Raw genomic sequence first — 23,800 nt, 5'->3', positions numbered from 1 at the left:
AAATAGGCCGTTTCTCGTCGTCTGCGGTTAGCCGGCTGGGGGCTCGTCTCCCACGGTTGCGCCGTGCTCGTCGTATCAGGAGGAACCTATTATTTTTTCAGAGCAACGACAGAGATCTGTTCAAGAGATCATGCTGCACAGCCTCACAGGACGTGGGAGACCACATATTATGAAGGAAATTAAACAAATTTCATTGACTAAACCTTGATTCGTGGGGATTTTTTTCAATTTTGTGCAGGACTGGTTCCTTTGGAAATTGGCCAGCGCTATGCTACACCTAGAAAGATGATTCTCGTGAGAAAGTTTGTTGGACGGCGGTGCTCCAAAGGCGGCCGCCAAAGGACGACGCCGTCGAGAAGGGTGATGCCATCCGGAGGGAGTGAGGAAAAAAGCGATGAAGAATCGCTAGGGGCCTAGGGCGACCCAAGTCGCACAGTCCTTTTCTTCTCTTATATTTTTGAGAGGGAAAAACCTTTTCATAGCTCACAAGAGTTTACAGAGTTTATAATTACATAAATCCCTGTAATCCCTAAGAGCCACATAATGGAACCGTAGCATACCAAACACTGCTACTGTTGCCATTCCTAGCAAGTTGAGCTAAATTATGGGCAGCTCCATTACATTTTCTCTCGACTTTGGAAACAACACATCTGGACATCAGCCTTCTGAAGACCTCAATGTTATTATACACTCTTTGAGACGTTTGGGGTAAGCCTGTTGCCGGTAGACACTGCCACCGCGCACTTAGATTCCAATATCGTTGGGAACATGTTGTGAGTTACCACCAATTTCATGCCCTCTCACATTGTTTGAGCTTCAATCTTCAGCGCTTGAGCGACTGCCTCCGATCAGACTTGTTGCGAGGGTAATTGATCCGTGATGATCACGGGACACAATACCGTAGGCTGATTCTTAGGATTTCTTCTCTTATTTTTGTAACGATCCTAGGCTAGGCTAGAGGGATGACGTGGGAAGAGAATGGTCTGATACCATGTTGGTGAAAACGATGACCTCTACCTGGTCTCGGTTACTTGTTATATAGTAGATGGAAAAGCAGAGACTCAATTCGGCACATAGGAGCATATGCTCCTGCCACCGAAAAAATATTTTGAAATGTCAAAAAAAAATCGAACAAAAATTTTCGCGCTTTTGTATCGACATTATACGTACGTACATCAAGTTTTGCAAAAAAACCAACATTTTTTATGACTTTGTGAAAAAGACAAAAAAAAAAACGTCACGTACACTGCCTTTTTTTTGCACCAAAATTTATCTTTTTTACACACAACACTAAAAATGTCAGTTTTCCTTGAAATCACTTTGTGAACATGTAAAAATTCAAGATATACCTATTAAATTTTATATCCAAACTTTTCAATATTTTAAAAGTGTATTTAAAATAAAATTTAAAAAACCGGGAGCATATGCTCCCGGGTGCCAAAACACCACTCCCGAAAAGCAGAAACATGGAAAAGTTCCATCCGTAACATATACATGGACAAACATAAAGAAAATTACAAAAAGAGGCAAGAGATGGGAGCGGTGTTTTGGAACATGGGTGCGCCTGCACCCGTGCGACCATCTGTGCGCCGGCCGTCTATTTTGCATCACATGGTTCCGTTTTTTAGCTGTCCACTTCTCCCTTTTCTAGCACGGAAGAAAATAGAAATAGGATCATACCGTCGGGCACATCCTTCGTCTCCATTGGCTTTCCTCGCGGCGGCGGCCGCCGTCTCCCCTGTATTCTCTGCCTCAGCATCCATGGTTTCCACGGTCACGGCGGCTCTTGTCATCTCGCTCACGCTCTCCTTTTTTTCGTCAAATATTACTTTTAGCCATCTTTATACTATTGTTGATGATTATTAATAGATCGGTGAAATTTTCGCAAAAAAAAACATATTTTGCCTAGGCATAGCTGCAGTACACCCTAAGTACCTCCGCGCTGGTGTTCAGTACCTTGGGGACTGGGATACTTTGTTCACAAAATGCCATTGATTATGAGGATGTATAAGATTGGGTAAGGTCGTAGAAGCCTAAGAACATGCCATCTCCAACTACAAATCGTTACCCCGTTTCTCCCACCACCGGACCCTACCTCTCAGACGCGCGCGCGGTGACAGTTGCTATGCAGAATGGAACCGGCGCCGGTCTGGCAGCCTCCATCTTTTCAGACCAGGTCCTCAGCATAGGCGACAATTGCGAAGGCAGCGAGCCTGGGCAGAGTTCGCCAGGCCGACATTCATTTGCCCATGGAGATCATTGCTTTGTCCACTAATTTCCGTTGTAGTCCTTATGGAGCTAACTGGGCACAGACTATGGCTCCGCCGCTGACTCCTCCATGCGTCCCGTCGCCGCGAGGAAGGCTGTGAAGACCAGGGACGCTGAGGCAGAGAATAGGGAAGAAGACGGCGGCGGCCTCCGCCGCGAGGAAGACTAATGGAGACGAAGGATACAACCGCGGATACAATGATACGGTAGTTGTTGTGTTTTTTCGTACCAGAAAAAAAGGAATAGGCGAGAATTTCAAAACGAAACCGTGTGATGAAGAATGAACGGTCAGGCGCACAGATAGTCGCACGGATGCGGGCGCAGGCAAGCCCCATCCCTCGCTCCCTTACCAGACCGCACTTGATGTTGTTGATGAAGGTATAGAAAATTTTGCCCCCGTGTCCCTAAATGGTCATTAAATTCTTGAATCGATATGAATGTTTCTGACATCAAACTTTCAATGCACATAGATTAAACAAAATCCACAATGCGACCATAGCTAGGGCTAGAATTCAAGCTGAGCAGAACCAGCTCGGCTCGACTCGTTAAAGCTCGCTCAACTAGCGAGTTAGATTGACTCGACTCATTTAATAATCGAGTTTAGATTTGAAACTCAGCTCGATTCATAAAGCTCGCGAGTAGTTCGAGTAGCACGTTAAAAAATGTTAAAAGAAACATGTATACTATATGATGCATTGAGAACCAAACGGTAGTTGGTTGGGTGGTTAGGAGGGCACCCCAACCCACAAGAGTTTAAATCCCAGATTTAATACTTTTATGTCTCATAAAGACGAGATATATTCTTTAGTGGGAGACGATGTTCCCGTTGACAGCGAGGCGTCTGTGGTGATTTTAGGATCAGTTTGTTGGACTCAGTCTCTCGGAGGTACTCATAGGGGTAGGATGTACGTGCGTTCATAGAGGTGACTGTATGTGCGTATGTGTGAGCGTTTGCGTTTGTACTGTGTTTCACAAAAAAATGATGCATGTTTTCTGATTATTTGGACATAAGTTATGTAAAACAAGCATTAGAAATATGGTACCATAACAATACTATCGATAAACCACAACAATCAATAATTATATTGTAGGAATAATGTTAGGTGATCATTAGACAAATCATATACCATATTAACCACACACATTGCAAGGCAAGTTAACAAACCACAAGTATACTTGAGTTATTATATAGCTTTACTGGGCTTGGGCCGACATGCACTTGGGCTGGATTAGCTTCTTTCAGCAAATTAAACGACCTAATGTTGATTTTTATCGAGCTAAACGAGCTACTTACTGGCTAGGTTTACTCGGATCGTTTATCTCAAAATCGTTTAACAATCAAAGTTGATAATCGGCTCGACTTGTTATATGCCGAGTTCGAATCGAGTCGAATCGAGTCGAATCGATTCATGAGTTACTCATTTAACTAGTGAGTTTCAAGTTTTAATTCCAGTAGCCACCAGATGCTAGTTAACCAAACTATTACAACGCCGAGTGCAGGTGAAGGTCTCCATCCGCCCAACGGAGAGACAAACATAGGACGATGGAGACAGGACAGAATAACCAACAAAGTCTCGACCATGCATAGCGCTAAGTAGAGGAGTTAGTACTGATTCGGAGGGCGCGGGACAGGGTTCAGAATCACGGTGGCTGGGATAGTAACAGCGTGCCACCGGACGGGCGTCAGAACTATGGCAGGGCTAACTGGCTAACTTCGACGCAGCACCGAACAACGAGGCGGTCCGTCGATGTCGAGCTTGGCTCCTCCGGTGACAGGTAAGCAAACAGGCAGTAAGGGTTCTGACGGTCGAACGTGTGCCTCATCTTCTGGGACTTGACTTTCACGGCTCCCTCGAGCGTGAAGCTGAACTCCGCCGTCGTCCGCGTCTCGTCGTCCTCCTTGGTCGCGCGGACGAGGTGCACGACGGCAGGCGTGGGGTAGAGCGTCAGGTACCATCTGCTGCCCCCAACGGCGAAGCGCCTGGAGTAGGCGCACTCATCGCTCAGTAGCATCGCCTTAAGCTCGAACAGGCTGCCGATGGTGAGCGTGTGAGAGGCGGCCATGGCGACCTCCGAGACAGGGAGCTGCTTCTTGGATTTGGACCACGGCCAGCTTCCGAGGAGGCGGTGGCGCTGCTTCGGCTGCTCTTTAAGAGTGCACCTGATGGTGAGGCTGTCGTCATAGCGGCAGACACATGATGATGCCTCCAGCTCCCTCCACCCCGCGCGCAACATCAGGCAGCCGCGGCCTTCCTACCACGAGCCCTGGCTGCTCTCGCTTTGAAATACGGTGTGTTCGCCGGACTCGTCGATGATCTCGAGGGAGATGTCGGTGCCAATGGCAGATTTTAGGTTATGTGAACAGACCCCCACGACTAGGTAGTCCGCCAAGTCCCCTTCTTCGAGAGGCATCGCGCGTACCTTGAGGTCCCATTGGAGACCGCGGAAGAAGATCACGTCCAAAGTCTTCATGGGACCGGGCAGCCTCAACAACTTGGAGTACTCCGGGATCTTCACCAGGAGCATCTTCGTCGGCGGCGACGAGCGGCTGACGGTGGCGCTCATTAGACTGGCCGATTCGAGTATAGTATGTTGATCTTGTCCACCGCGCCTCCATGAGTATATATGTAGGGCAGGGGCGGAGTCCGTCCTGTTAACTCTTCACCTCTTCCAGGGATATTCGGAAAACCGGTCTCGCTTGGAAGTCACAGTTGATTCTATTTCTAGACAGGCCGAAGAACATTTAAAATCATGCATCATTCATATCTGAGCTAGATATATATTAAAAAATGACACTATTAACTTTCTTCAGACCGTTTTTATGCAAGGTAGAAACATCCTACTTCCTCCGTCTCAGGCACGCACGCAGTTTAAGACAAACTTTAACCATTGATTTGGTCAATAAAATATAAATTTTATGTCTATAAAATCTATATCATTAGATTCGAATGCAAAAAATCTTTCCAATAATATAACTTTTGTCACATATATTTCATATTTTATTGATCAAAATAATGGTCAAAGCAATTTCTTAAACTACGTGCGCGCCTGTTAAACTGGGACGGAGGGAGTAGATGGGGTGATCACCTTACATGAAACAATTCATGAGATGCATCGCAAAAATTTGAACGGGGTAATACTCAAGATCAACTTTGAAAAAGCCTATGATAAAGTTAAGTGGTCCTTTCTTCAACAGATCCTTAGGATGAAAGGTTTTTCTGAGGATTGGCGTGGTCTTATTAATAACTTTGTTTTTGGTGGGAGTGTTGCCATTAAGGTCAATGATGACATTGGTAAATACTTCCAGACCAAAAAGGGTTGAGGCAAGGTGATCCGCTATCTCCAATGTTATTTAACATTGTGGCGGATATGCTTGCAATTATAATAGAGTGCGCTAAGATCGATGGCCAAATTGAAGGTGTAGTCCCCCACTTAGTTGATGGCGGCTTATCCATTCTTCAGTACGCTGATGACACAATTCTATTTATGGATCATGACTTGGAAAAGGCACGAAACCTGAAATTAATTCTTTCAGCATTCGAGCAGTTGTCCGGGCTTAAGATTAATTTCCATAAGAGCGAATTGTTTTTTTTCGGTGAGGCCGTCGATGTGGCCAACTCATATGCTGAATTATTTGGCTGTGGGATTGGTTCTTTTCCAATTAGCTACCTGGGGATTCCGATACACTATCGGAGACTCACTTTGGCTGAATGGAAAATTGTTGAAGAAAGACTTCAAAAGCGTCTTACTAGTTGGAAAGGAAAGTTACTATCCCTTGGTGGAAGACTAGTTCTCATTAATTCGGTACTCACAAATATGGTACTGTATATGATTTCTTTCTTCCAGTTACCAAAAGGAGTCTTGCATAGATTGGATTATTTTCGATCAAGATTTTTTTGGCAAGGGGATAGTGAGAAGAAAAAATACCGGTTAACTAAATGGAGTGTTGTATGCCGTCCAAAAGATCAAGGTGGACTTGGTGTTCACGATCTTGAAGTTAAGAATAGGGCTTTGCTCGGTAAATGGCTAGCCAGGTTGTTAACGGAGGATGGGGTATGGCAACAACTTTTGCGGAAAAAGTATGTTGGCTCAAAGGCGAACTCTCAGGTCCTTTGAAAACCAGGAGATTCACATTTTTTTGGGCCGGCATCATGGCAACTAAGAAGCACTTTTTCCCATTTGGTTCTTTCTCCATCAAGAATGGGGCAGAGATACGGTTCTGGGAGGATTGATGGTTGGGAACAACCACTCTCCGGTGAACAGTATCCAGCCTTGTACAGTATTGTTCGTCACAAAGGGGATACATTACAGAAGGTGATGGAATCTTCTCCCCCCTCTATGACGTTCAGGCGTGATCTTGTCGGTCCTCTACTAGATTCCTAGAATGAACTACTTCAGCGGTTAGGTTCTATCCAGCTGGTTCAGGGGACGGATGAATTCCGTTGGAGTCTCACCAAAAATGGCATATTTTCGGTTAGCTCCATGTACAAAGCATTATGCCTATCAGCACAACCGGTTTTAAATAATAAACACATCTGGAAGATGAAGATACCTCTCAAAACAAAGGTCTTTGCATGGTATCTTCGTCGAGGTGTAATTCTTACCAAAGATAACCTTGTAAAGCGCCACTGGCATGGTTGTAAGAAATGTGTGTTCTGTCACGAGGAAGAGACAATAAAACACCTTTTCTTCAATTGTCGTGTTGCTAGATCTATATGGTCAATCATTCAGATATGTTCTACCTTATACCCTCCCCATAGCATTGCAAACATTTTTGGCAATTGACTTAATGGGGTGGATTTTAGGTACAAAACGATTATCAGAGTGGGAGCGATTGCAGTTGCATGGTCACTTTGGCTATGTAGAAATGACAAGGTTTTTAATGACAAAAATTCTTCTCTTATGCAGGTCATCTACCGGTGTACGGTTTGTTCCGTTCATGGTCACCACTTCAGCGTTTGGAGGATCGCGACCTCTTTATGGAGGTGTCTACACGATTGGAGAACACGGCCACGAAGTTTATTTTCCAACATGGGTGGCTGCATAGTCGGAGGATTGAAGCCAACAGAGTGTCATAGTAGTTGGCTTTTATCTTTTCTTGTATCACTTTTTTGATGGATCCTAGACTCTTATCCTGGTTATGCAGAGGCTGGTGTAATACTTAAAACTATTTCAGTAATAAAGCGCCCCTTATCGGAAAAAAATAACTTTCTTCAATGGTAACTACTGATATGTATCATGCATCATTCATGTATTCAATTGATGACTCGATTGTATACTCACGCATTTGAGGGACATGAAGTTGTTTGTCATGCAAAGATCGATGAACTTACGACACTACATTGTAGAGTAGTTGTAATGCATAATATATTTATAGGTGCATATGGGTACATATATATAGGTCACGTCCTCGACTATATGAGAAAGGAGGTGGGTTGGTCATAACTACAGAATATATAGTCATAACTACAATGGATACATGTACATATCTCAACACCCCCCAGTCGAAGCGTCGGCAGGACGGACGCAAAGACTGGACCGAAACTCCTCGAAGGACGCTGTAGGGAGTCCTTTGGTCATGATATCCGCGAACTGCTGAGAGGTGGGTACGTGTAGCACACGTATGCGACCAAGAGCAACCTGTTCGCGAACAAAATAAATGTCGAGATCGATATGCTTCGTCCGGCGATGATGAACTAAAAAACTAAGAAATCTAGGGATTTGTTCAAAAAATTACAACTAAAAAACTAATGTAAATACCGCTTTATTACCCTCTCTCCTAGCAAAACAAAACCTAAAACCCTGGAAGTTGGAGACAATAGCTTTCATCTCCCTTAAAACCTGATTAGAGGCTGGGATGTGCCCCTCACTCTTCTCCCATGCTATGACAAGCAGCTGGCAATCTGTATTTGCGGCATTTAGAGCATCTGTAGTAGAGCCCGTAAAAACACGAACCGAAAAACACGAGTTCAGTGCACCGAACTCGTGTTTACAGGCCGGAAAATGGCAGGCGCAGAACAGAGCCCGTAACGAAAACTGAAAAACGGAATATTCTGTTTTACAGTTTTGGTTTACGGGCTCTGTTCTGCGCATGCGGGTTCCGAACCCGTAAAAGGCAGGGTTTTGGGAAAATTGATATGTAACACATACAACAATGTATTAATCAAATAATAATCCAAATTATTACAACAAATAAATAATTATCTGAACCAAATTATTACAACAGTTTTAGGAAAATTGAACAAATGTAAAATGTCTCAACCAAATTACAACATCTTCGGAAAAATTGTACAAATGCACAAATGTCTCAACAATGATACATGTGACCAACAAATGAATGAAATGGTAGGATCAAGTGCGACGGCCATGTCGCTGCCAGTGGTGCATCTTCAGATCTTAGACGAGCTGGGCATGGGTATTGGCATTCTCAATTTGCTGATGTGTTTCAAGGAAAGCTTCAATGCGATCCGGATTGCGTTGGGGTTCCACTCGGGTGCCAACATTGTCATAGAAGCAGGGCAAGCTCAAGTCTCTTTCATCCTCGATGATCATGTTGTGAAGAATCACACAACATGTCATGATGTTGACAAGGATTTTCTTGTCCCAAAATCGGGCTGGGCCACAAACAATAGCAAATCTTGCTTGCAAACACCAAAAACTCTCTCAATGTCCTTGCGAGCTGCTTCTTGAGCCTTGGTAAATTCAGCTTCTATTCTATCTTGGGGATCCTTGACAGACTTAACAAAAGTTGCCCAATCCGGATAGATGCCATCGGCTAGGTAATATCCCATTGTGTACTCATTGTTCATGACCTTGTAGTTGCAAGTGGGTGCTTCCCCATTTGCTAATTTAGCAAACAAAGGAGACCTTTGCAGGACGTTGATGTCATTGAGTGTCCCCGGCAAACCAAAAAAACAGTGCCAAATCCACAAATCTTGCGATGCAACGGCCTCAAGTACAATGGTTGCATCTTTGCTCTTGCCAGAGTACTATCCATGCCATGCCTTTGGATAATTTTTCCATGTCCAATGCATACAATCAAGACTACCAAGCATGCCATGCCAACCTCTTTTCTCATTTATCTCCATCAACCGTTTGGTGTCATTCTCGTTGGGAGCTCGGAGATACGTAGGCCCATACAACTTGATAATCATGCGAGCAAACCGCGGACTGACTCCGTGGTAGTATCTTCGCCAATTCGAAGATACTCGTCCGTGTAATCCGCAGGGATGCCATACGCAATGACCCTCATGACAGCAGAGATCTTTTGGAAAGCGCTGAAACCCATCACCCCGGCGGCATTCTTACGTTGCTTGAAGTAATTCGAATGCAATTCGCAGGCCTTGACGATTCGGACGAACAAGCTACGCCGCATGCGATACCTCCTACGGAACAGATGGGTAGGATAGGTAGGTACCTCAGCGAAGTAGTCCTCCATCAGCTGCTCGTGGTCGAGGAGTCGATTCCGCTGGATGTGGTTCTGGCCAAACACGGAGCCGCGCCTCCGATTCAGCAGCTTCGCGCGGTCCTCCAGGTCCTTGACGGAGAGGAGGAGCATGGTGGCCTCCATCTCGTCGTCCTGGAGCAGCTCTTCGAGGTCGGAATCATCGGAGCTCGACGAATCCGACAGATCGAAATCGTCGTCCGAGCTCATCCTCGATTCGGACGGAGCGGCGGCGGCGGCGGTGGGGGCGGCAGCCGGAGTTGGGCGAGGAACAGCGGGTGGGGTGCGGGGCGACCGGCGCTACCTCCGGGATGCGGGGCTCGGGCGAATCGGGCGGGGCGGCGGCGGCGGAGTGTGGTGGCGGCGCGGGGAGTGTGGGGGAAGGAGCGAGCGGTTTCGTTAGCTGAAACTTCAGCGCGCCCTAGATTTTTTTTTAGCAACTAGCGCGTCCTAGATAGGGATCGAGCGTTCGGTTCGCTCGATCGACCCCTACAAATACAGGCCGTTTTGAGTTTTCGGTCTCGGCCCGAAAAAAGTTTTTCGGTTTTGCCACTATCAGTGATCGACGCCAATTTCCAGCCCGGACCCGTAAACTAGCGATTATTTTTCGGTTTTGGTCCGTTTACGGGCTCTGTTAAAGATGCTCTTAGCGACTACGAACTCACCCATATGGTCTCGCACAATCACGACCACTCCTACTCCCACCCTTCCACCTTCCCTATCCAGAGGACCGTCACAATTTATTTTCATCCATCCAGTTCAGGTTTTGACCATTTTGGCACTACTGTATTTTTGCCGGGGTATCATCAGGCGTGTGGATTTCAAGAGACTTGATTAATTCGTCCACTAGACACGTTGGTACTTAACCTCACCATGATTGTAGTTGTTTCGATCACATTATTTCTGCGTATAATACCATAACTTATCGTTAGCATATGCTTATCTAAACTATAAGTTACTCCACAAAAGAATCACGGTGGGTTATTTTGGAGAAACTTTCTAGCAGTTGGCGTGTTATCAATGACATTGGATGTCAATGTTTGATGTTGTGCGTCGTTGTGCTTCGGTCATGTCGGTTTTTTAAAAAATGGCCATCAGCTGCAACAACCTGCTCTATCACTACAGTACAAAAAAAATAAAGTTACCAGATAATTCAATGCTCGAAGATCGCAACCAGTAATTCCAAACTCCAAAGTACTTCAATATGTAAATAAACTCTTGATAGTAATTCCAAACTCCAAAGTACTTCAATATGTACACACAACACAAGCCGATATAGCTTACTCAGTGAAGCAAATTCTCATAAATTTTGCAAATTAGTACTACTACTAGACAAGAAAGCTACCTCCTACTACTACTAGTTGGCAAATTAATACAGCGACTCCTCGTCCAATGTAGCGTCGACATCCGCCGCGGCCTTCAGCTCCAGATGCCCCTCCGGCGGTTTCACCTGCTGCGCCCGTGGCACCGGCTCTTCGAAGCTCCCACCCTGCTTGAACTTCTGAGCAAAGTACTCGTACTTCAGCACGTCTAGATCGCTGACGCTCCGCCTGGCGTGCTCCATAGCCCCCAAGAAGTGCTTCCTGGTCATCTCCGCGTCGGCCATGGCGAGGGCCTTTCCAACAAGGGTGCTCTTCTGGATGACCTCGCGTATCGCGAGCTTGCAGGCGCGCTGGCATATCTCCGTGATGTCTGCGCCGCTGTACCCGGCCGTGGAGCGGGCCAGGTCCGGGAGGTTGACGCGGCGAGAGAGGGGTCCGGCGCAGGCACGACTTGAAGATCTGCAAACGCGACGGCTCGTCGGGGAGCGGGATGTAGATGAGCTGGTCGAGCCGCCCCGGCCGGAGCAGGGCCGGGTCGATGATGTCCGGCCTGTTGGTGGCCCCGATGACGAACACCGTCTTCTTGGCGTTGATCCCGTCCATCTCCGTCAGCAGCTGGTTCAGCACCCGGTCCGACGTGCCGCCTGCGTCTCCGACGTTGTTCCCGCGCTTGACGGCGATCGAGTCGAGCTCGTCAAAGAAGAGGACGCAGGGCGCCGCCTGGCGCGCCTTGTCGAACAGGTCGCGGACGTTGGACTCGCTCTCGCCGAACCACATGGTGAGCAGCTCGGGCCCCTTGACGCTGATGAAGTTGGCATTGCACTCCCTGGCGATGGCCTTGGCCAGAAGCGTCTTGCCGCAGCCCGGCGGGCCGTAGAAGAGCACGCCCTTTGACGGCTCCATGCCGAACATCTCGAACATCTCCGGGTGCTCCACCGGGTACTGCACCGTCTCCTGGAGCTCCAGCTTGACGTCCTCCAGGCCGCCCACGTCCTCCCACGTCACCTTGGGGACCTCCACCAGGCCGGTCTCGCGTAGCGCCGAGGGCTTGGTCACCTCCATGGCGTGCTTGAGGTCGCCCATGGTGATGGACATGGAGTTGAGCACCTCCACGTCGATGGTGTCGTCCTCAAGATCGATCACGTCCATCTTCTGGCGGATGCACTGGAAGGCAGCCTCGGAGCAGAGCGCCGCGAGGTCGGCGCCGACGAAGCCGTGCGTGTCCTTGCCGATGCGCTCGAGGTCGACGTCATCCGCGAGGGGCATGTTCTTGGAGTGGATGCGGAGAATCTCGAGGCGGCCGACCTCGTCGGGCACGCCGATGTCAATCTCCTTGTCAAAGCGGCCGAAGCGGCGGAGCGCCGGGTCGAGGCTGTTGGGGCGGTTGGTGGCGCCGATGACCATGACCTGCGCGCGCTGGCGGAGGCCGTCCATGAGCGTGAGCAGCTGCGACACGATGCGGCGCTCCACCTCGCCGTGCGTCTTCTCGCGGTTGGGCGCGATGGCGTCGATCTCGTCCATGAAGATGATGGACGGCGACTTGGCCTCGGCCTCCTCGAAAACCTTGCGCAGGTTGGCCTCGCTCTGGCCGGCCATGGCGGACATGATCTCCGGCCCGTTGACGACGAGGAAGTGGGCGCCGGACTCGGAGGCGATGGCGCGCGCGAGCAGCGTCTTGCCGGTGCCGGGCGGGCCGTAGAGCAGGATCCCCTTGGGGGGCTTGACGCCGAGCGTGTGGAACAGCTTGGGGTGGCGCAGCGGCAGCTCGACCATCTCGCGGATCTGCGCGAGCTGCTTGCGGACGCCGCCGACGTCGTCGTAGCCCGGGCCGTCGAGCCTCTCCTCCTCCTCCCGCCTGAGGGGGTCCTGGAGGTACATCTCCGTCTGGTCCGTGACGATGACGAACTCGTCGGGGGCCGTGTCGACGATTTTGAACTCCACGGCGTGCAAGTGGCCGTGCACCTTGAAGCGATCGCCCTTGCGCACCGGCCGCAGCTGGCCCTTGAAGTAGGCTGCATCGATCGATCATGTCAGAACGAATTAAGCAAATTACGAATCAAAGATCAAGTAATTAATCTATCGGTGGTAGTGTATATACTTACGTATCAGGTAGGCTTCGAACAGGTTGCCGCTGATGCCTTCGACGGAGTCCTCGAACGGGCTGCAGGCGATCTTGGTGGCCTGCTTGATGTTGGCGCAGGGGTTGACGGTGACGAGGTCGCTGAGGTGCAGCCGGAGGTTGCCGCGGACGACGCGGTTGAGCCGCGCCATGCCGTCCGGGCACGTGTCGTCCTTCCTCGCGTAGCACACCGTCTCGCGCCTGCGCTTGCCGCGGAGCGTCACCGCGTCGCCCTCGAACAGGTTGAGCGCCTCCATGGTGGCGAGGCTCAGCGCCACCGCCGAGCTGTCGACGGCCACGCCGCCCTCGGCGTCGTCCACGACGAGGCGGTTCGGCGACCTCTTCTTGCTGGGCTCCAGGATCGCCGTGCTGTAGTCCCGCTTGGCGGAGACCTCTTGATCAAGATCCATGGTGCGTAGCAGCAGGATTGCCTCGATCGATCAAGTTTCTGCCGATCTAAAAGATCGACTCGATCGAATCGGGCTTCTGCGCTTTGCTGGAATCGTCGGCCGTCTAGGTGTTTTGCATGGAGAGCGCTACTACGTGATTTGGAGATGTCCCGGCGCGGTGAATATATAGTACGTACTAGCTAGCGTCCGCTGACGGGGCCGGTACGGAATCTGCCGGCTGCCGGCGGTATACGTGTCCGTGGCGGATTCCGATCCGAACTCAAGAGTCGGTTCCTTTTTTTTTTCCCCTTTTTGAGAATAAGTCGGTTCCACCGGTCTCTATTTCGCCCTTGTTCGAGCGGGTTACCGGGTCGGTTACGTTAGCCCAACACTAGTTTCCCTCCAAAAAAAAAAAAACACTAGTTTGCATACGCTTTGCGACCGTTTTGTTCTCGTTTGTGCTGGCTTCGTTCTTGTCGGTGAAGGATCAATTTCTCTAGGCTGCAACTTCCCGAGGCCTCGATCTGAGCCCTGCAAGGAGACAGCTCAGAGCTTCAGACCCACTGATGGGAGATATATTGGGAGCACTACAAGCACCGGCGATACTCTTTGTCATTTATGCTTTGTGAGCTTGTACATAGCAACCCTAAGAACATCCCTATAGAAACATCAGCAACACGGCCTACGGTTAAGAAAATTAAGCGTGACAAATGAGGCTTGCGCCAGCCGGAGAGTGGCGACCCGAGCAAGACGGTTTCTGAAGATAGGAAACAGTTATTCCAAAACAACCGAATGTGATACGAAGGTCAAAGTCATCAGGATGGAACAAATCACTTCACGGTATATAAATAGTTTCAAACTTAATAAAGATAATCACATAATATTAAATAAGCACCCGAAATATATTATATAGGTATGACAACAATAGTTTCACACTTAAAACAAATAGATTCCATCAAACAAATATAGGTCTACACAATAGTACAATAGTCAAGCGCTTCGAACAAATAGTTTCCACTGAACAAATAAAATAAACTTACTTCTCGTAAGGATATGACTGAAATCTAATCATCCTAGCTTTTTTTCGATAAAAGGAATATATTAATATCGAAAGATACCAATTACACCCAGCCTCTGCAACAACGCAACACCCTAATGGCAGTACGGATGCACACAGCCAAAAAGGAAAAAACAAAAGAAAAAAAAACAGAAGTCCCGCTACAATATCCTAGGTCTAGCAACAACAATATATCCACCACCAAGACAACACCTGAAATACAGACTCTTCAAAAGCGACGCCTCCAAGAAGGGAACGGTGCACCAGCGCCATCGTCGCCCGGCCAAAGATCTTAGGTTTTCACCCTGAAGATAGTCCCCGCTCTCAAAACAATGCCTCCAACAAGGTCATTGCCAGACACAACCAGTTAAGGCCAGACCTTGAGTTTTCACCCTGAATGGTAGGACTCTGAACTTCACCTGTGCTGCCGCCCCACTTTCATACTACTGTTGCGAAGCCCGGAACACCAAGTCAGCCCCTCAACATCGCGGAGACTTGAAACTCCTTTAGCTAGTCGTCCAATCCGGCCTTCGTGATATTCTCTTCTTCTGACTTCACCATGGATCAAAACGTCACTTGATGTGGACACAGAACAGAGCTTCGCGCCGCTCCCTCCAGAACCAAACGGTCGGAATAAAAGCATGGGTGCGCGCGATCAAATACCACCTGATCCAGCAAACTCCAGGCAAAAGATGCACTGTTCCATTCGCCGTCGGAGCCTTCCGAAACTCATCACTCCGGCTAGATAAAGAATGACCGGCATCCGAAAGTTCTTCATCTTCGAAAAAAAGAACAAGACAACCACCCTGATTGCTGTTCGCCATAGGAACATGGATCAACACATCGCCATTGCCATTGACGACGACACTCCCGTGACAAAAACAGAGTAGGCATCACTCTGTCTACCACAGTGGTTGACCCGGTGCCTGTAGATCCAAGCACACACGCCACTTAGGCAAATTGTTGTGCAAGTATCTAGCTGAAGCAGTGGGCGAAGCGATACCAACAACACGCCCTGGGCGTCATCTCCTGCAGGGATCTGCCTGCCCTCAGCTGCCCACAGCGGTGTCATCATGCTGGGCGTAGGGCAGATCACACAGCGCACACGGACAACCGCATCCATACTTTTGGAGGAAGGCGGTGGAGTCTAAGTCGCGCAGCAGGGAGCGCAGGCGCGCGGACGGCCGCGTCTAGATGCGGACGACAACAACACGACGAGTACCTTCGGGCCGACGCTAGACGGCGGACTCGCGCGATGTGGCTGATGCGCGTCCAGATCGGATCGAACCCAACGGCGGCAGGAAAGTAAATTGGGAGCAAAGAAGTAGGCTAAAAAAGAAGGGGCACCCCACCGTCGCCGTCCGCCTCCTCCGACGGCGGCGGGGTGAGCAGGGCGTCGTGGAGGTGGGTTTTTTTGGTGGCGGCGGGGTGGCCTCCGGAGTCGCCAGAGAGACGACCCCTTTTCAATCATCCTAGCGATCTTAAACGACTGGTGTTTATCCATGGGGTCTGTACTCTGTAGGAAGAATCGGTAAGATTGTGTGCACCATGCAGAAGCAGACACATGCTCAATCCCACTCATACATATTTGCATGGAACCTCACAAGATCTTGGTTGGGCATCTTCAAGTAAACATAACCCTCGTCCCCGTTCTAATAAGACTGTACAATTTGCCACCTGGCATCGTGCAGCTTGCTGAAGAGGACACACGCAACCACATAACCCGATAGCTATAAGTTCAGGATTACAATGGCTTCCAGAATCCTAGTTTGTTGAACACCATATGTCACCCTTAGCTGACTAGACCATGATAGCACGTTGTCGCGCCCCCCATTTAAAAAAATAGAAGAATAGTAATTCTGTAAATATACATGCACGAACCTGAGATTATTATAAATACATAAAGTTGCACATATATCTGTAGAGGAAATACTGCCGTGGCAGGGGAACTGATAAATGGACCTGATACTTTTAGCTAGTTTCTGTGGGGCCATATGCTAAAACTTGTTCAAAAGGCATAGAAAAAGTAAGGGTCTGCCTGGGTCACAGTTGACTGAGAAAAGCTTAAGTCTCAGTCGACGACCTCAGCCGTTGATCTCATCAGGTCCTCCTCGTATGTTTATGTCCCTTCTATCTTCTGTCTTGCCCATTCTGTCTTTTTGTCGCCACAGTCTGGCCCATGGACATGGTATGTGTCTTTCTGTTGGCTCGTTATGTTTCTGACATATTTAGTGCTGGGCTTTTGTGAGCTGACCAGCAACTCTCAGACGAAACCCCTTCTGCAAGAAAGAAAATATACATAGGAGAGATCAGTTCGTCCATCTTCACCAACTCCCGTCCGCACCTTGGTGGCCATGGGGAGAATAGAGCATACTAAAGCCTATCAAAAATCAGTTGAAGATTACCCCAAAACCCTAAGGTAACCCGGATCGAGTTGCATGTTTCTTGAATATAAGTGCAACCTAGGTTGAGTTGCACTTATCTCGAAGAAAGATGCAACTCGACACGAGTTGCACGTTACTCGAAAAAAGGTGAAATTAGACATAAGTTCCTCAAAGAAATGTACAAATCGACATAAGTTGCATGTTTTCCTCAAAGAAAGGTGCAACCCGGGTCGAGTTGCACATTTCTTGAATAAAAGGTGCAACCCGAGTCGAGTTGCACGTTCCTTGAAGATAAGTGCAACCCGGGTTGAGTTGCACGTTTCTCGAATAAAAGGTGCAACCCAGGTCAAGTTGCACATTTCTCGAAGATAAGTGCAACCCTGGTCGAGTTTCACTTATGTCAAAGAATGATGTAACTCGACACGAGTTTCACGTAACTCGAAAAAAGTGAAACTAGACATGAGTTGCAACTACTCGAGAAACGTACAAATCGACACAAGTTGCATGTTTCTCGAAGAAAGGTGAAACCCGAGTCGAGTTGCACGTTTCTCGAAGATAAGTGCAACCGGGTCAAGTTCCACTTATCTCAAAGAAAGATGTTACTCGAGTTACCATGTAACTCGAAGAAAGGTGATACTAGACATGTGTTGCAACTATATTGAGAAACGTAGTTGCACGTTTCTCAAAGAAATGTGCAACTAGACATTTTCTCGGAGAAAGGTGCAACCTGGATCGAGTTGCACGTTTCGAAGATAAGTGCAAACCCTGGTCGAGTTTCACTTATCTCAAAGAATGATGTAACTCGATCCGAGTTTCACGTAACTCGAAGAAAGGTGAAACTAGACATGAGTTGCAACTACTCGAGAATCGACACAAGTTGCACGTTTCTCGAAGAAAGGTGCAACCCGGGTCGAGTTGCACGTTTCTCAAAGATAAGTGCAACCCGGGTCAAGTTGCACTTATCTAAAAGAAAGATGTTACTCGAGTTACCATGTAACTCGAAGAAAGGTGAAACTAGACATGAGTTGCAACTATGTCGAGAAACGCAGTTGGACGTTTCTAAAGGTACAACCCGGGTCGAGTTGCACGTTTCTCTAAGACAAGTGCAACCTTGGTCTGAGTTGCACTTATCTGAACAAGGTTAAATGAACACGAATAAGGTTAATTAATTTGTTATTTTCATATATCTACTTTGACCAACAGATGAACAATCAAAAACAGAAAACAAAAGTGGAGTAATCTTACAATTGAACTCACGGCCTCGAGGACAATTTTTTGGAGGCCAATTGTTCTTGCTCTTGAGTCACAACCATCCTGAGTAGTCAAGAAAAAGTATAGAAAATCATGAAGAAAAACAAATGCAAAATATAATAACGGGCAGCGAGGAAAAAATAAAAAAGAATCACAGTTATACAAATTATTCTTACCTCATCGCTACCGAAATCTGTGTCACCCTTCTTCTGGATTTTTTTTCCCATTGTTCTAGTCCAATTCAGAAATACAACACGAATTTGGTCATGTGCATACTTTTCAAACCACATGGTAATTAAATAGAAAGTAGAAAAGCAAAAGAGATAATAAAAAGATAAGGGTCTTAAGGTATCAGCCAGAGTATAGCCTATCTAAATCTGTGAAACCGATCATCACATAAAAGCTAGGACCGAAAAATTAATATACTATAGCTGGGAAATAGAATATTAGCCACATCTAGTCAAAATGAAAACAGATGGCACTCTCACAAAATATTCAGTTAATTTACACGGAAGTGACAATAGCTACATGCGTCCTGTATGATTTGTAAGGGCATGTACAGTGTCACTACGTTAAAAAATCTGCTAGTTTCTACTGCTGGGATCACTACTTAAAAAAAGGTTCGATGGTGCTAGTTACAAGTTTGATAACTTCTCATTAGACATGATCATTGACATATTACTTGACAACCCAAATCATGGGTATTGACACACTTCAGATGCAGATTCTCACACAATTGCTATAAATGCAGATTCTAATACAAATCAAATAAAAAACAAATGCAAAAACTGGAAGATATTCAGAAAAGACACAAGAGCATATACATATCTGTTAGTTAGTCATTCAGAACAGTTAGTTATTACTATTTGTTTTACATCACAAAAACATATGTGAACATCCGACTGGAAACGATTCAGATTCAGAACACATTGTATCCCTACATTTTAGGAAGACAAAACTTAGCAATGGAACTATTTCAGACAAGTTACTTTTGTTGACAGGAGGTGTATGATGTTGCTCTCAGTCAACGAAGTCATCCACTTCCTGAAGACCACAGGGCTAGTCAAAGTTAGTGTAAATCAGTAATACACAATCAGACTGTCTTGATCAGAGTAATTATGTACTTCTATAGCTGGCTGAGCTGGCTAATATTATACTTTGGTGACACACACACACACACATGACACATCTCGCTAGCTAGTAAAGTTTTGCATTGCCAGCAAGAACCAAACATTAACAGAAGGTACAAGACAATCAGTCTTGGGATCAGTCTCACAGAAGAAAACAAAAGCTTGGGATCAGGTACCAACCATCCATTTTTGTTCATGAGCGACACTACGATAACCGAATGCACTTCTCAATCAGAAAAATAGACAAACTACTACATAAACAGAGCAGGTGGTGTACTAAATTTTCAGCTAGATTGTAGGTCTATTCAATTTACCATTAGTACACGTCTAGGAAAGCTCACGTTGCAAGATACTTCAGGACATGGATTATCTGAGTTCTACGAGGCTGTCATCTGCACCTCGATGGTACGATAGAGTACAGGTACAGCAAATGCAAAGCAGCACCCAACCGCCCCTGATTTTCTCTCTCGCACATGCTCCCATATCAGCAAACCAAAATCATCAACACTTGCGGCAAAGGACTTCATACAGAAACCACATAGAAAACCCACGGGATTTCTATAGATACAAACAACCACATAGATTATGAATATGAGGGACTGACCGCAACACTAGTCTACAGACACATGCCAGAGACAACGCGCCCCCTCTCCCGATCTCTGATGCTGCAACTTGGCTCAAATCATCAAGTTAAAGCGCAAGGGCACAGTCCATTACTTAGATTTCACACGCTCGCTCGCATCGGAAAACCCTAACACTGGGACCAACAAAATCGCCGCTCGAGCTAGAAGCAAAATTAACAACGCGATTCCGATTTTGGTGACCCGTCCGTGCAGAAATAAGGGTAGAAGAAGATCTCTGATTCGAGAATACCTGAAGATATTTCGCCGGCTAGACACACACGGCGGTGGCGACGGTGAGCTCGCCGACCGCCTTGAGCTCCTCTCTGAAGCGGAACTGCCTCGGCCTCGTTCCCCTCTTCCCTCATCTGGAATGAAACGCCGAGTAGATTGCAAAAAGAAAATAGAAGAAACACTGACCAGTGGGACCAGACAATAGACAAAGAGGCAGAAAGAAAGAAAAAAGGAGAGAAGACATGCTCACAGACGGGCAGAGAAGAGGCCCACTCTGGGGTAAGAGCATCCCCACTCGTTGGCGCTCCCCACGCCCAAATCCGGCGAAATTTTCGTCCGGATTGGATGAAGATTTGGCGTGGGGAGCGCCGAAGTTCCAGCCGTCCCCCCGGCAGGAAACCCCCAACCTCGACCATTTGACATATTTCAAACAAATTCAACATAAAATTTAACAAGTTCGGCAAACAAGAGGACGAAAATTGCTGAAACAAATTCGGCGATAACGAGTACAATGTTTAACAAGTGCTGAAACAAATGAAGCACACAAATTTCACAATTTTTCAAACAAATTAAGACAGACTAGTTGGCGTCGGCGTTGGCGTTGCCTCGGAGCCTCCATATGTGCTCCACCGGATCATCTTGCAGCAGCTGGTGCATTGTAGAGTCTCGAATCTCCTGGCGCATAGCAATGAAGGCGGCCCATGATGGAGGCACTGGTGATTATGCTGTGCAAGAGGACCATCTCTCTCATATGGTGCTTCTTGCTCAGCCGGAGGAACCGGATGCTTTCGCTCATCTTCAATAATCATGTTGTGTAGGCACACACAGCAGTTCATCACCTCCCACATCCGATCTTTGGACCAAGTCATAGCGGGGAACCGGACGACGCAAATCTCTGCTGTAGGACACCAAATGCTCGCTCGACGTCTTTTCGGCAAGCTTCTTGTTTCTTGACAAACTCGCAAAGTTTGGGGGTGCTAGGGTTGGAGATCGTCTTCACAAATGTTGCCCACTTTGGATAGATACCGTCCGCAAGGTAGTATCCTTTGTTGTAGTGCCGACCATTGATCACATAGTCCACCGAGGGAGCATGACCCTCAACAAGCTTGGAAAAGACCGGGAGCAGTTTAGGACGTTGATGTCATTGTTGGATCCAGGCATACCAAAGAAAGAGTGCCAAATCCAAAGATCATGGGTAGCCACTGCTTCAAGTATCACGATGCAGCCTTTTTGTGACCCTTGTACATTCCCCGCCACGCAAACGGACAGTTCTTCCATTGCCAATGCATGCGATCAATGCTTCCAAGCATCCCTGGAAAACCTCTAGCTTCATTTGTTGCAAGGATCCTCTGAGTGTCTTCGACGGTGGGTGATCTCAAGTAATAGTCCCCGAACACTGCTATGACGGCCCTGCAGAACCGGTAGAAACAATCAAGGGCGGTGGACTCCGCCATCCGAAGATAGTCATCTGCGGTATCACCGGGAGCTCCATACGCCGGCATCCTCATAGCCACTGTGCACTTCGCGGTGACGAAAATCCAACCAAACCAGGTGCAATCCGCCTTGCATCCGAAGTAGGGATCAAAGTGGCGGATGGCATACACAATTTGCGGAAATAGCTTTCTGCTCATCCTGAAACGACGCCGGAAAACACTCTCACCGTGCAATGGATTGTCGGCGAAGTAGTCGGCGTACAACATGCAGTAGCCCTCCATTCGCTGTCTCGGCTTGCACTTCCGGCGACCTCGTGCCGACCCACCACGCCGACAAGTTGCCAGTCCGGCGTACATGCTTGCCAAGCAACCAAGGATCATCATGTGCTCGTCGTCTTGGGCGGCTGCTGCCATCTCTTCTTGCATAAGCTCGACGAACATCTGCTCCTCCTCTTCGTCCGAGTCCATGGCCGGCGAGGCAAATGGACGAACACCTGACGGGTGGGCGAGGCAACCCGAGCCGCGAGCGACGACGAGCAAGCAGGACGGAAAACAGGCCGGCGGAAGAGCAGCCAGATAGGCCGTCGTCCAAACACGGCGGAATATAGGCAGGTGGGGAAGGAGTGGCGGCGCAATCCGGGCAACAAGCCGGCGGGGTGGTGCCGGCGGCGAGAGAGATACGAGGGGTGGGGGAGATTTTGAGCGACGTGGCGGTGGGGTTCGTGCGTCGAGTCACCGACAGATCGGGCCCTTCCCCGCTTTTCACTCGTCCGGAGTCCCCGAGAGCTCCCCGGGGCCGGGGGCGTGGGATCGCCGGATGAATTTAGGCCCAAATCCGGACGAAAACGAGGAACCGGGGGCGCGACTGGGCCGAATTTCGCCGTCCGGATGGAAAAAACGCTCGCCGGGGGCCTCCTCGGGGGGACGAGTGGAGATGCTCTAACGGACGACCCAAGAAAACACTTGGAAGACAGAAACAGAACCCACGTAGACGAGCACGGATCATAAAGACTGATCGAACGGCTGAAATAATTGACTGAGACTTAAGCTTTTCTCAGTCACCTGAGACATAGCAAAACCGAAAAAGTAATCCAGAATTCCAGATTGTCCAATTGGTAGAGCAACATTAAAAGGGATTAAGTTGCTAAAGCTTGTTTATTTTATGTAACTGATCTGCTAAAATGAGTACACACATAAACTCTTGTATCATGTACACTTATATATAGTAAATTGAACAATGGTCACGAATGAAAGGCTAAATCCTTAAATATATTAAGAAAAATCATCTCAAAATGGTAATGATAAAACCTGAAGGGGGGGTGCTTGAGAAGATTGGAGAGAACTTTAATTAAGATTTACTTGTATTCCAATAATATGCATGCATTCAAGTCTTGTTCCCTCAAAGCTGAATCTCATTGCTACTCGCCCACCAAAAAAATTAAAATTTTGACCTGCAAAGATGGAATGTGTGTGCAGACATGGGTTTAGTGCAATCGGAACAAATAATACAAAAAAATCTCATAACTTACAATCAACACTGGTTTAAGACGGTGAGCAGAAGTCCGGATCTGAAATGTAATAGTAACATAGTATAAGGGGAGGAGTTAACAAAGACATTTACAATGAATGGGCAAGAATAATTTCGGAAAAACATAATGCGCCAATGAAGTTGTAAGTACATCAATACATTATACATGCCACACACTACAAGAAATCACCAGTTGAAGCGAGGTCCTGTTTCTCAAATTATGATTTGCTAGGATTACCCAAGACCTAATCCAAATATAGAAATATCTAGGCCTTGGATGGAACTATATAAAATAGGTAAACATTAAACAATAAAGGAAATACCTAGCAGAAGCAAAGGTTGATGTTGTGATTTTGAATTATGTACGGATTGCGTCGCCCACCGCCGCCGTCATCATGCGTCTCTACTCCATCCTCGACGTTGACTCAGCACCGGCGGACTCCCCTATGTCGGCTACTGCGGCCGACTCGCTTGTGCTGTCTCCGCACCAGCTGGCTTTTACCGGTTGTCGTGGCCACTCAGTCGGCTGCTGCGCCTACCTTGCTAGGTTGCGCGGCCGACTCACCCACATCGACGCCGCATCCGCCAGCTCGTCCACGTGGTCTCTGTCACTGGTCCATC

At 47.7% G+C, this 23,800-nt stretch overlaps 1 long non-coding RNA gene and 1 pseudogene across 1 annotated transcript; both read right to left on the bottom strand.

Annotated features, from left to right (window-relative positions):
* Positions 1–11,081: 11,081 nt before the first annotated feature.
* LOC124653074 lies at positions 11,082–13,563 on the bottom strand (annotated as a pseudogene).
* Positions 13,564–16,432: 2,869 nt separating this feature from the next.
* Positions 16,433–20,401, bottom strand: LOC124682657. The gene is made up of 4 exons (XR_006996362.1): positions 20,238–20,401; positions 18,411–18,465; positions 18,229–18,297; positions 16,433–16,878 (listed from the first exon to the last, which is right to left on the bottom strand). It is a non-coding gene; the product is annotated as an uncharacterized LOC124682657 (long non-coding RNA).
* Positions 20,402–23,800: the final 3,399 nt, after the last annotated feature.

The sequence above is a fragment of the Lolium rigidum genome, chromosome 1 (assembly GCF_022539505.1).
Source record: "Lolium rigidum isolate FL_2022 chromosome 1, APGP_CSIRO_Lrig_0.1, whole genome shotgun sequence".
Lineage (NCBI taxonomy): Eukaryota > Viridiplantae > Streptophyta > Magnoliopsida > Poales > Poaceae > Lolium > Lolium rigidum.
This window is presented reverse-complemented; position numbering and strand designations above follow the sequence as displayed.